This window comes from Zerene cesonia, chromosome 26 (assembly GCF_012273895.1).
Source record: "Zerene cesonia ecotype Mississippi chromosome 26, Zerene_cesonia_1.1, whole genome shotgun sequence".
Lineage (NCBI taxonomy): Eukaryota > Metazoa > Arthropoda > Insecta > Lepidoptera > Pieridae > Zerene > Zerene cesonia.
Genome location: NC_052127.1, coordinates 4278213 through 4293278, shown reverse-complemented (window position 1 = coordinate 4293278; position 15066 = coordinate 4278213). Strand labels below are relative to the sequence as shown.

Sequence of the window (15066 nt, the reverse complement as noted above, 5' to 3'; positions counted from 1 at the left end):
AAAAAATGTTTCTTTAAAAATCCTATATATATTTGTATAAATATATCGTATTTTCTAAGACGAGTTTTATTAAATTAAATTTATTTTGACCACGCCCCTTTATCAGTAGTCAACAGAACTAGGAATGATAAAACACCTTTTCGTAATCTCACAGGCGACATGTTGATTTTTTATGTAGGTTCTGTGAAGCCGATACGGATCGCTGTCATCGCTACAAAAATGTCTTTGTAGTTATCAGGGTGTAGGTCATTTTATTGTAGACTAATAACAAAATCGTGCTATTTTTTGCATGTTATAAACGTTACAAAGATAAAGAAGAGGATCAGATCCACCCGAAATAGGGGTGTGTATAAGTGATGTTCTGCCGAATTAAAGTCGTATCAAAATAATCCAAAGCTATTTATAAATAATATTTTCTCATCTTTTACTTATGTTCAAACGTTAATAGTAACGTCTGGTCTATAATTAACTTGTGAAAGTTTATAAATATTTTAGTATACTATGGTGGACTAGCTAGTTGACTCGGGTCATTATATTTGAAGGTTGCCATTTTTTCGTGAGATAAATTTGTTTTTGGTGAATATTGGGCGTGATCACATCGTATCCTAGTGTCAAGTCCTTGCGCGCGGTCAAATAGCAAAAGTGTCAACTGTGTTCGCCGTGGAGTGTCGTAGTGAAGTGCTGTGGTGTTTTCAGGTAGCTATGCAATTGGTGTCAGTTTCGTGGAGATAATAAGAGTGTGGTGATGATGTGGGCTCAGTGATTGAATACAGCGGCACCACGGCTTCCTCTGTGGCAGGTGGCGCGAGGGGAGCAGAGTCTCCCTCGCAGGCCAACCAAGACACGGTGGATAACGCCACTCCCACCTGTTGGTAAGTTTATATCTCAAATCCTTAGTCTATTCGTTTGGAAATGAAAAAAAAAACAGAACTTAAAAAATGGAATATTATTCTAACCTTTAAATGTAAGTTGTTATGCCTACATACATAAAGCTGTATTATTTTAAATTTCAAATTACTTTGTTACATATATTCTGTGGGTTTATTATTATCATAATTCTCTTATCTTCAAACAGTTATAAGTGACTTTTGTTATAGGTTTAAATTATGCCAATGTGTATATTGCATGAAAGGTAATAAAAAACTTATTATTAATGGAAACATGATTATACAAATGTAATCAATTATAACAATTTCATAAGAACATGATATAAATATCAATAGTTCATGAATAGCACTGATATTGAAGCATCTGACATTCTATTTTGATATTAACTTGTAATATATTAAAATATCTTGTTGCACACTAAATGAATGATGTGTTATTTAGTTTAGAACATATTTTCATCTACTTGAAATTCACTCTCAGATATCTTCTAACACTAATATATACAGCTTTGCATAAAGGCATAAATAAACTAACTGTAACCAAAAAAATTACTCAAAAAAGTCTTTAGTTTAATAGACCTATCAATGTGTGTGGGTGTGGGTTATCTGGAATGTATATAATTGGGTATTTACTTTTTTTATAATATTTATAATTTGATTCAAGGCTCTAAATTATATTTCAAATATGATTTATTTCCTTTTTCTTTTTCTTCCTTTTCTTTTTTCAATACTAAAACCATTTTCATTATAGAAATTATATTAATAATGGCATTAAAAGTAACCCATTTTTATAGTATAATTTGTTATATAGACAACATAACAGATGTAATTCAAAACAAAATTTGATCAACAACAACAAAATGCTTTATAATTTATTATATTTTTTATTACTTATTAACAAAAAAATCTTAAAATATTGAAAAAAACATCATTTATATTTAAAAATCTGTTAAAAATGTACATCTCTGTAATCACCTCCTACAATTTTATTGGTTATATATTATATTTAGTTTTTGCTATGTATCTGCTGTGCTCGAGTGCACACCCCTATAGAGAAATCTGAGACATGACTTTTATGTCTTTAATAAATTAAGGGAATAAAAGTTTTGTCTAGTAGTTGATTTATGAAAAACAAAGAGATTGCCTATTTACCCTGCGTCTTTATCCATATTTCTTTCAAAAATTTGCTGTGGTTTTGCTGTGACAGCATAACAAGCACACAGATAGATGTGAATGTTCCTCAAGTAAAAAAATAATTCATCGAAGCAGACATGAATTTATATGAAGGAAGCAGGACATAAAAGAAACTGAAGCAATTACAATATACATAATTAGACAGGCTCTCAAGTTGAAATGACCTTACTTAAATCATCATTCTTTTCTTTCACACACTAATTTTGTATTTAAATTTGCTTCTATTTTTAACTTGCTATAGCCTGTACAAATATAATTAGGAAAGGTTTTTTTTTGTAGCTATATTACTTTTATAACACTAGCCGCCACCCCAGCTCCGCTTAGATTGACCCAAGATAGAAACAAAACAAATGAAAACCTCACAGATAATGTGACTTTCGATCCATTCAAAGACGCTTTATTTATATTTTTTATATTTATTGTACACAATAACAAAAATGCAAAATGGTTATTATAATTAAAAGACAAATTAAAACTTGTGCACAAATAAATAGCCTGTTGGCTAAAAGCAATCTTTTCCAGGCAAAATTTCTCACATATTTGCAAACTCTATGCTTATTAAATAACCTCATTATAATAACAAACAGGTAAACTGTTTAAGGAATATGATAGGTTTACTACATATAAAATGCACAAATAAAATAATCTATTTCATAAAATATTAACATTTATTCATTTGCTTTGTACATGAGTATACTCCAAAAATATACCAATATTATGGTTTTAAGTAAGATTTAATTTCCATTCAGAAATTTTTTTTTTTTAGAATAGAACACAAATTGTATCGTAATTATATAAAAAAGCATGCAAACTAGTTATTCACAAATCTACAAACACATTATATAATATTTAATATCTATCTATTACATAATAATTTACAGTTATAAAAATAAATGCATCTAAGATATATGTGTCATTAGAGCAGAAATGTTAAATATCTAAATAATTGAGTGCAATAAAATCAACATTCCACATGTAATGACTTAACAACTAAAAGTAGATGCCATTAAAGAAATATTAAAAATAACGAAACAAACAAAATATTAGCACCAGATAACACAACATGGCAACATGACATTTACATGCAGATTAAAAATAATAATAATATAACACGTTATTTATATAATAGTGAGTCATTTGACTATTTTTATGTTAATTGTTGAAGTCGGCTACAATCTAGTTTTAATGAATTACTTAAACATTGTTGTGCAGTGTACACGTTTAATTGACAACCGAAATAATGTTGAAACTATGCAGTCTAATTATTATGTTTTCAGCATTGAAATACAGGCATTGATATGTTATTTTATGACAAACTTATCAATACAAATGCGAGGAAATCCATCCATATATTGAGTAAAATTTTCTATCTACAGTATTTAGCGTACTTTCCATTCAGGTGTTATAACAAAACCACCTATATGTGGGTGTAACATTGGGGCACAGCTAGTGAGGAATATTGTAATCTCTACTTTTGAGAAAAATTTTACAAACATACATAATAATCTAACATTTCCCCTTCGCACTATTTGTGATAACAATGATAAAGTCTTATTTTTAAACACATCCATAACCAATAACAGTAGTATGCTGCTATTTCACCCCAATATACTGTGGGGGTGTGGTAATTTCCTCAGTGCAAACTGGCCCAATTCGCGCCAAAGCGTACTCGTAATAACGAAAACTGAATTTAAATCGACCAGAATGACAGTGTTGTAATAATTTATATGGTTATAGTGAAGTCCCGTGTCCCTACTGGGGTATGGGACAGATGATATACATCTGTTTCACTGATCGATTTTCTTTATGGACAAGTAGGTGATCAGCCTTCTGTGTCCTGCCAGACCGAGACATTTTTTTTTAATTGTCCCCACCGGGAATCGAACCCAGGACCTCTCGGTTCTACGCTCACGCGTTTTCCACTGTACCAAGGAGGCGGTCAATTTATATGGTTGCATCTGCTTTAATATGTATATAATGTATAATATATTTATACTTAATTTTAATTTGTCACCAACTCCCAACAAGCACCTAATATTTTGTTTAATGGTTTCCTGTTAGAATCTTTTTTGGACAACATATATATCGCATGTTGACAGCACAATGAAACATTTTGTCCTATATGATTTGATATTAATTATATACTAGCTGCGCCCCGCGGTTTCACCCGCATAAGTCCGTATTCCGTAGGAATATTGGCATAAAAAGTTGCCTGTATGTTATTCCAGTTGTCCAGCTATCTACGTACTAAATATCAAGGCAACCGGTTCAGTAGTTTTTCCCTGAAAGAGCAACAAACACACACATCCTTACAAACTTACGCCTTTATAATATTATAGTAGGAAGAATAGGATATGATAAGGAGGATGTAAATGTTAACGTAAAAAAAGCAGTTTTTCATTAGAATACTTCTTTCACTAGCTATAAATAAAAGCCTTAAATAAATACAACTAGTTTGAACTGAAATTTTACAAAATTTTCTCAACGAAACTATCTTTTCTCTATTATTAAGTCAATAAAAACTCATCGAAGTAACGAAACTTCATCAGTTTTCATAATTCTTATCAATATTATGTATACTGCGTAATGAAATATGAATGTGCTTAGCTTAATAGGTAGTATAAAAAAGGGGTTAGCGGGGAGCAAAGCGACGAGCTAATTGACGCGACTGTAAACCATCGCATGAGCAGAGCTAGCGAAGCGAGCGTGCCGCTGTAGCGGACGAGTGACAGAATCGGCGAACTCTATATTTTAACGCGTTTTCCCTAGTTAGAACTAGTTGTAGCAAAAGCATTTACATAGTTACAACAAGCTCTAAATATGGAAAATGTGAGCTATCGGAATACTAGTTTTAATAGTAACATATACTCGTAGATATAATATATCGAATAAATAAATACAGAGATGTTTTGTTGATATTTTGCCAAATACCTGTTCTACTCAACAAATCTCTTTCTGTCATCACCCCGTATGTTGATAGCACATAAATAAGTTATTATGTTGTTAAATAATAAGTCGTCCTAGGGTGATTCTATGCATACCACAATAATATCAGTAAAGTGATAATAAACCACTGACTAGGTAGAGAATTGAGAATATTCGTTTTTTGTTTTTTTTTTTTTGGAAATTGCTTTATTAGGAACATGCACTTATCTTTTTTATGTATATGATTTCTTTGTACAAAATATGCCATTGAACGTTTCTGAAGGGGAAACTACTGCAAATTTTAAATTGGGACCAAATGACACCAATACCTTTCAAACACCAGAAAAATCTCGTCAATTTGTTGAAAACGCTTGGAGCTTACGAGTACCAAAATCAAAAAATATGTATGTAGTCAAATTGAGAACCAACTTCGTTTTTGGGAATAGTTAAAAATAGATAAAAAAAAACTCCCTATGAAATATCCAATTTCTTAATTGACATTTTATCCTTATCATAGTAGAGATAATTGTTTGTTGTTGTTTTTTTTTATTGTAGAGGTTGAATTAAAACGAACTGTCCTGAACATTGCTATGTCGGTATGTGTGTTAACAAGATTACAAATAACTAAAGTGATTAATCAACTAGGCTACCTAGAAATTTCCACCTATCCTGAGAATTGTGCCTAGTCGAATTCTAACGCTCTTAAATATTTGCGTCATAGAGTTTAACGCTAATGAAATTCAATGAAAATACGGACACATTTTATTTTCAACGCCATAAAATGTACATCTCAATGTATAAAACAATGAGTGTTTAATGCATAAAATATAATAGCCACGTAGAATTAAAAGAGTTAAAAAGTAGTCCACCAAGTATTGGATAACAATTATTAACTTAGTTGAGAAACGCGAAAGATTTGCCCTCTTTGCTTATATAGAAATCCACACTTGGTACTACTTAAATACCATGAAAAGCCGTTGCACGTAGATGAGTAAGGATATATTGTTAAACACGCCGCAAAAAAGCGTCAAATAGTTAGTTTTTACGGGACCAGGGACCAGTCGATTCTTATAGGAAAGGGTGGGTTATCCCGCGATTATACACAGTACACACGTTCCGTTATTACGATATCACTATGCCAATGTTCACGGAGTATGCAATTCGCAGCGAGTGTGATTCAAAATTATGAGAAATACTGTATAGGATACGACTAGGATAACGGTCCATAATTTTGGATAGATATCCATATTAATATGGTAAAGCGATGTTTGTGATGCCTATATCTCTGCGTATATATAAAATTCTCGTGTCACAATGTTAGTTACTATACTCCTCCGAAATGGCTGGACCGATTCTCATGAAATTTTGATTGCATATCGGTAGGTCTGAAAATCGGCCAACATCTATTTTTCGTACCCTCAATGAATAATTTTATTTAATTTTAATGTCTGGTCAGCTAGTACTATATATTACTACTATATATACACTAGATATATTTTACGATTTCGCGTTCGAATGATTAAACTCAAGAAATAGGCTATGATATGGTCTCGAAGTCACACACAGTTATAAAATATCTAGGGAAACTTAAGAGACGACTTGTCTTTAGACATTTTAAATATAATATTTATAGACAATGCCTGCACTACTGAATCCCACTTATTGATGGGATACAGTTTTCCGTATCCCACTTGGTAAATTGCTATCCTACCGGATAGTCGATGAGCAATTCACTGAAACAAGACTGACACGAAGGATCAAAACGCAAGATAGCTGAAAAGCAATTCTAACGTAATAATCACAAGAAGGCAGTTTCATATAAATCGCCATATAATGGCATAGCAACAGCTGTATTATACAAGAACAGGTCGTTAATCCATCGACGGTTCGCCAGAAATAATCATTGACATTCGTACTCGAGTTTAATTGCAAGGCAGGAATTATTTTTAGTTGGGCTAGGATGTGTTTCCTACGAGGCATTGTTGATATGTGTGTGTCTATGAATGATCATGTGACTCCGAACGGAGAGCATGCGTTATGGCGGTTTATTTATTTGCTAATTGATGCCTGTGTCGTTGTCTATCATCAAAAGCGGGTTATATTTTGATTGGTCGTGGTTAAGCTTTAATGCATATTTTTTATTTATTTTTGTATAATCCACGTGATTGGCGTGAATGAATCATATACCGAGTATCAATCGAAAAATAGTCGACTTTTCCAAATATTTTCCTTCCGAGTCCTTTCCTTTATTCTTTTCGCCAATCCTTTCTTAATCCCTTCCCCATTTCGACAAGTCGGCAATCCATTTGTAGAGGTGTAAGGTCTGCAATGGACCTTATGCCTCCCCGAATGTTCATGGCTCGCTTACCATCAGGCGGCCAACCAGCTCCATTGCCGACTGTGACATAAAAAAAAAATTATTTGCAACTCGTCTCTTAAAAAAATTTATTGTTTTTTTTTATAGAAACATATAGACGAATAGAACCTATTCAGAAATGACTCATGTCTATATAAATAATAATTAATATTACTGTCATGGAACATAATATATCTACTCACGCTGAAATATAAAAATAAACGGGTTAACTATTAATCCATTTTCAGAACGTGGTTTTTCAAATCTCGCGTCTCAGTGTGATCTTAATAAATAGCTATCGAATAGATTTGTAAATTACTAGCATAAACACCCGACCGGCGACCACTCCCATTATTTATACATGTAGTACAATGTACCGAGGCACGCAAATTCGTATGTTGTTAAAAGAAATATTTTCCCCCTTTTTGCAACATTTTTTTTTCTATTGATCCCCTCTCCTATTGTTCGTGGCCGAATGTGTAGCTATTAGACATTCGTTAATGTACAAAAAAAATTAACTAGAAGATCTAGAGGTTTCGCTCGACAGGACTCGTTTACAGAAATTATATAAAATAAAACTAAATTGATTACGTTTTTAGCCTATAATAGCGGGAAAATCTGGTTACAAATGTTGATATTTCATGTCGTTAAAATTGTTGTTGTGATCCTTTAGTTAAAATTGACGATATTGGGCTTCATCCAGGATCATTGTTCTGCTTCCATTTATATAATGTTATTCCTTAAATAATATTATCTAGGTAAGTAAACAGATATATTTTTGAGGAATGCGTTCTCGTACAAACTAATCATATTTATATAAGAGTTGTAGGAATGGATTATACAAACACTAGCTACAACGGCCAAGATTTTATCCTCTCTATTTAGCATAATCTTCCCAGATTTAAAATTCGCCGCAAACGTAACATCGTTTACGGATACACCCAAAAACTTGTCACTTTTTACTGGAACAAGGGTCCTACAAATTATTGTCCATCATAACACGAATGTTTAAATTCACGGTGGCATTCAAATGGCCTTTATATTGAAATTGATACAAATTGAATTGAATTGTACACAACGCATAAAAATATTGTAAATTACTCAGTGCGTTAAGATAGAAGTAAACGTTAGATGACTGTAATTTAGATTCTCATTAATGATCTAGATAGATATTAATGGCCATTACGTTTGCGTTTGTCTTTATCGGAACTAGATTGCACGCTTCCCATCAGGCGGGAATGTGGTCAATCGTCTGCCTATCGATTATAAAAAAGTGCTTTTGAAGAAGTTGTAACAATCTAGAATCTAGTTCCTAGAAGCATCTAGATTTGAAGACTTTAAACGTTTACATATTAATTTGGTATGTCGAGCAATTGAATTTTTTCATTCGTTTAATATTCAATTATGATAATTGTTAAAAAGAGATATCACAATTGGCTGATATAAAAAGCTATTTGTTTATGCAACCTCATTTATGTGAAAACGTATTTTTAATGAAAATAAAACCTTCCAAATACTAAAAGGGAGTATAATGCGGTAATGCGTTAGGAATAAGAAAGTTTGACGCACATTGAAATGAGGTTACATATGGAATACGTTTTATTTTTTAAATAAACTCAACCCAACGATGATATATTTAATCTGTTATATAAAAATCATGAAGATATACGAGTAGAAGCGTTTCCACTAAAACTGTATGCATTCGAACCGTAAGGGATGGAACGTGCTTCCGTTGAATCCGTTCCCCGACGAGTACAATCTAAGCGTAGGGTGAACAGGTCTCGGGAACGCGCTCCTTCTTAGGCTACATCTTATCTTACCACCAGACGAGACCGTGACGAAACGCTTTCCTATAAACAAAAATATTCATCACGTATTTTTAAAGCTTTTAGAGTGTTACTCCTTTTAGGTATTCGCAGCATTTCTTTTTTTATATCTGAATAAATTATATCTTCAGTCATATCTTACCATTTAACCCAATGAATATATTGCTAATATATCTGATGTATTTAGCAGTAGATAAGTGTTTGCAAATTTTATCTCGAAAATCTTAAAATCGGTTTGTTAAGAAAAGTTTAAGGAATAACTTTCGGGTAACAGATACACGTTGTAGCTATGTATATCGACATATTTTATCAGTACAATAAATCGTATATATATATATATATATATAAAATTAATTTGTCATGCATATATTTATACGGGTAAATATTGTACGTTATATGTTGGTACACTGTGAATTTTGTGGATTTTCTGGACACGCGAAACGGTTGAATTGATGTTTTATCACCAGTTTTCACATGGTTATAGTGTACATGTATGTAGAATATTTCAGTGTTCACCTGCAGTGTAGGAGTGAAATTTTCGGTCGATTAATGCTATAAAATAGATTATTTTAGTATTTATATATTATAATAGATATTTGTTTTATATATACTTACGGTTAGTTTGCATAAATCGATTCTAAAGCGATGTCACATGTGTCAGAAACGAAATATACTCTCAAGTGGGCAAAGTGACCAAAAAACAATGACTTTCCCATACATGGGCACGTGACACACTCCGTTTTTCACTTTCGGTACGGACAGCTAGTTGAATGTACTGCGCGTGCGCCGCGCTGAATATTAATTAGATTTTAATAGTGTTAAAGTCATAATAGCCACTTGCTCGCTGGCGATGTGTATGGTTCGTTTCTATAGGCACCAGGTTTGGGCGGATTATAATTCGGAAAATATATTGTGGTGGCCTGATTTCACCGAGGATATATAATATCGATTTTATCATATGTAATATGAAGCTATAATGCCGATTTTATATATTTTAAATATTATTAAACACTCAGTGTTAAAATAATAGATGAATGATTTTACATTTATTTAAATGACAGATAATAGTTTTTAATTATTAAGTACATCGTACATACTTACGTGAGCAAATCAGGATGTTTATGTTGTTAATCTATATACGTTTTTCTTTTTTTTCCTTCATATTATAGTTATATTTATAATATTAGTTTCGTTTCGTTTATATTTGATACGTTTAAAAATTTATTTAATTCTATTGATAAACTCACATTCCCTCGTAGAGGAGTATCAAAGGCAGATGTTCTATCTGTGATACTATATGTAATTTCTTTAAAGAACCCATTACTAGATTGTTTTACTTAGTGGTTAAACAAAAGACACGTTTATATATGTCTACACACAATATACAAGGAAGTTTTCCTCTAAGGATAAGCTAAATATCGATTTAAAAAGTGTTTTCGTCGACATGTGGGTAATTTTTTTCAGTTAGATCTTTTTTTAATCTTGTAATTAAAATGTCGTTTTTGTAAATGGCAATGATTCCGGAGCCAATTCACAAAATATAGGTATATAAATTATCGAATTCTTATTTTTTTCTTTTATTTAATTATTAAATTTATTATATGTAAGTAGTAAGGCAATTGCGATGTGCGAATCCAGGATCATTAGATAGTGAAGACGAGCGTGTACGATATTTTTTACTGACTCTCTGTCTGTCTGTCTGTCACTTCTGCACGCCTGAACCACATAAACGATTTGAGAGGGAGACCCGAGAAAGGACAAAAGATAGTTATCATCATGGAAAAACAACAGCAACAGTCTATCGTTTCCTTGTGAGCGAGCCGCGGGCGAAAAGCTAGTAACGTTATAAATAAAAGGAATTAACAAAATAAAAGCATTAACACAATAAAATTATATTATGCACCTATCAAGGTATCAATAAGCAATAAAAACGATAAGGTAAATATTTGATATTTATAAATATTATTGCTCACGCATTTTTGGTAAGTGTTAAGGCTGGTTAATTGGATTTGTTTGAATTTAAAATGTACTTACACCTCGTCTACGTACCAAGCTAGTTTCGAGTAGGTACACTACAGAAAGAGTTGGTGCTATACAAATTTTATGTTGCATCTCTGTCTCAGATTCTCACAAATAAATGTATTGCAATATCCTAAAAGAACATGAAGCTACCTAGTAACCGTTATGAAAGGAAAAGGTCGTGGGGCTGCTGATCGATGATCTGCTAAGGATAAATCGCTGATCTATCCTTAGCAGATCTGAGCTGATCAATTAAGGATAAATATCGCATAGAAAGAGATAGATCTGGCTGGATTCGCACAATTTTTTTCACCTGAATGAAGTTTGAGAATGGAATCCTACTATCCTATCCTACTTCCTATCCTACTATAATATTATAAATGCGAAAGTTTATAAGGATGTGTGTGCGTTTGTTGCTCTTTCACGCAAAACTACTGAACCGATTGCAATGAAATTTGGTACGTAGACAGCTGGACACCTGGAATAACATATAGGCAATTTTTTATCTCGATATTCCTACGGAATAGGGACTTACGCGGGTGTAACCGCGATGCGCAGCTAGTATTCAATATATTCCATGAATCATGTATTCAATAAGTAGTAAATGCAATTATCGCTACTAACTACTTCTGTAAATCGTTATGAAATTATATTATACACTAGCTTACCGGCCGCGGCTTCGCCCGCCTCCGTATTGTTCTGACATTTTAAACCTTACCTGGGTCATTCATAATCCATCGAAACCATGATTATAAGAATCAGACCAGCCATTGTCGAGTTTCAGCGGGACTAACGAACAGCAATTGATTTTTATATAAAAGAAGATATAATTCGAATAGTCTTCTTCCACATAGAAAATTGTGCTTCTTATGATTGAATGTATCTATACAAATACTATAAAGCTGAACAGTTAGTTTGTTTGAACGCACAAATCTTCGGAACTACTGGTCCGATTTTTAAAATTCTTTCAGTGTTAGATAGCCCATTTAATGAGGAAGGCTATAGGCTATACATGTACCACGGGCGAAGCCAGGGCGAACCGCTAGTATCTACAGAACTCCTTAAGATTAAGGACAATCGCAACGTTCATTTTAACCAAGGTACGAACGATATTATATAACCAAGGTTATACCCTTGTTATGGGACATATATACGAATATTTAATTAAATATATTGCGATTCTTGAACCATTCACAATAATTAACTGCCGTGTATTTATGTATTCGCAAATCGATTCAATTCTTTGTCAACTGGTTTCTTATAAATATTCACCGGCTATGAATATAAATCTACGTTTTCCAGCGGAGCGCACTTGGGGCAGGTCAAGTTGGTAAGATGGAGTCGAGTTAAAGTTAACTCATTTCGCGAGAGATGTTAACTACGGCAACAGTACCGGCTCGTAGTTTTGAATTAATCTCCAGTGGTAATTGTTTTAGATGTGACTAGGTATGGCTAAACCGTTTACGTCCTGTCTGGCTACCTATATGACCTACTTGTATATAACCTTTCTTATAAACGTTGTTGTAAACAATTTACTATATTATGTTCGGTAAAATACGGAGGCATTTTATATAGTCTTTATGAGTACAAATAATACAAATTGGTGATTGTTAGGCTTAATAACAAACGAATAAAAAAGCGTTTAAACTACATACACAAATCTTTCAAACAGTCATATCACAGAAGGGCATTGAACATCTTCACAAACCATATATTTAGATTAATCAGACTGATACAGAATAGGATTATATAATTAGTTATATTCCAGTACAGGTGCCTAAGGGTTCATAATTTTATACCTTTACTATATCTATAAAGATGCTAATATAATTATTATAACTGATATCGTTAAAACTGTCGTATGACAGAAGCAGAGGCACGTTCCAGTTGTACCTACATATCTTTTCTACAAAAATTATCATCGACGTCCCAGGGAGAGAGGTACAACTCCACATTCTAAAATTTCCTACAACACATTCCTAAAACAATTCCCTATAAACACACAAAAAATACGCACGCCGATCGGTAAAACCCATCAATTTACAAAGTAAGAAATACCACAGAAATATAGTAAAGTTTGGCAAATCCTAAAGTGAATGACTCATTATGCTCATTCGTTCGATAAAAAGATATAGTTGATGTATTGAATAATCTAGTGTTGCAAAATAGAGTACACTATTTATTTAACTTTGCGATCTACGTTTCATAATAGACTAGCTGCGCCCCGCGGTTTCACCCGCGTTAGTTCGTATCCCGTAGGAATATCGGGATAAAAATACGTTATTCCAGTTGTCCAGCTGTCTACGTACAAAAATTTCATTGCAATCGGTGCAGTAGTTTTTGCGTGAAAGAGCAACAAACGCACACACATCCTTACAAACTTTCGCATTAATAATATTAGTAAGATACAGGCACTTATATTTTAGTTTTAGTTTTTATTAATAACAATTAAACGTGACAATATATAATTACCATTTTCATAACCAATCACCGGATCGTGGATCTGGATATGAAGCTAAAAAAAAAATCACATCATGGATTTGTACGCAAGTCATCGTGTCCCAAGGGATAAAAGTATTGATTGACGGGATTTTTTTTACTTTAATTCCATTTTTATCAGTGAAAGAAATAATCTTCGTTGAATTATCATTCTAATGGTGCGTGGATAACTGATCGTGCTTCGCATCATGAGTCGTGCAAGAAAAAAACCCATCGAATTGAGAACCTCCTTGATTTTTTGGGAACGTCAATTGCAAACGGGCAACCGCGCAAATGGTGAACAATAAATAATAAACCGTATATTGTGGCCGTAGAGAGCAATGACGTCACAGCGAGGCCCGCCAAACATGTAATTAGCCACCAGAGTCGCGCGGCACACGCGCCGCAGGACAAATGCCGCCGCATTATGGGGCTATTAGCATATTTGTTCCTTTTCGATGAATAGTGTAGACTAGGAGTCGGACGTTGTGTGTAGCCCTGCGTACAATTCGTTTTCCGAATAAATAAATGGATATCAAATGATTTTAATTGTGCAAATATTTTCCTACAATGTAGGGTAACGTTTTGAAGATATTTTAATCATTTCATCATCATCATCATCATCAATTACATGAAAAATAAGATGCCTCGGATCCTATACCTAAGAGAACCAACGTGATCACGTGTGAAGATTATTCCGACAAACGTCTAGGACTTGGTTTTATTGGATGTATGGCGCTGTTGGACATAAAAGAGGCGCGGTGTGGTACAATACGTTTTTCGTTATCTACCTACCTACCAGTAATTTCTGAACTGGGCTTCTGAAACGGAAATAAACAACATCTGCTCGACAGACAGAGAAGGGACATCACCGTATTCAAATTTATCAATATTAATTGTATTTTTGTATCTAATATATAAAATTCTCGTGTCACAGTTTTCGTTGCCAAACTCCTCCGAAACGGCTGGACCGATTCTTATGAAATCTTGTGTGCATATTGGGTATGTGTGAGAATCGGCCAACATTTATTTATTTATTTATACTTTATTGTTTTGAAATAATTGTATTTATTTATATAACATCTATTTTTCATACCCCTAAAGGATAACAGTAAGGCAGAACAGCGTTTGCCGGGTCAGCTAGTAGTAGTATAAAATACTACCTACGACTGTTATTGCATGAGAATAACAATGAACACAAATATTAAAAAAGGGCACTAAAAAAATACGATAAATGTGAAGCTTAATAATTGTGATCGTACAAAAACGGATATCAAATGTTAACTTCGTACAACAGTATAAAAACAATAAACATGCTATTATAGTGAATATCTTATAGTAATTTATAATTTAAATTTATTTACGCGCGTAGGTATTCTAT

At 32.9% G+C, this 15066-nt stretch overlaps 1 protein-coding gene across 3 annotated transcripts in view; it reads left to right on the top strand.

Moving 5' to 3' along the window:
- Positions 1-172: 172 nt before the first annotated feature.
- LOC119836894 (guanine nucleotide-binding protein G(s) subunit alpha) overlaps positions 173-15066 on the top strand; it is a 28761-nt gene continuing 13867 nt past the window's right edge. Inside the window, exons 1-2 of one of the 3 annotated variants that reach the window (XM_038362341.1) lie at positions 173-241; positions 697-872. The gene's annotated coding sequence lies outside the window, so the exon portion shown is untranslated. The other 2 variants (XM_038362339.1, XM_038362340.1) reach the window with 2 other exon arrangements.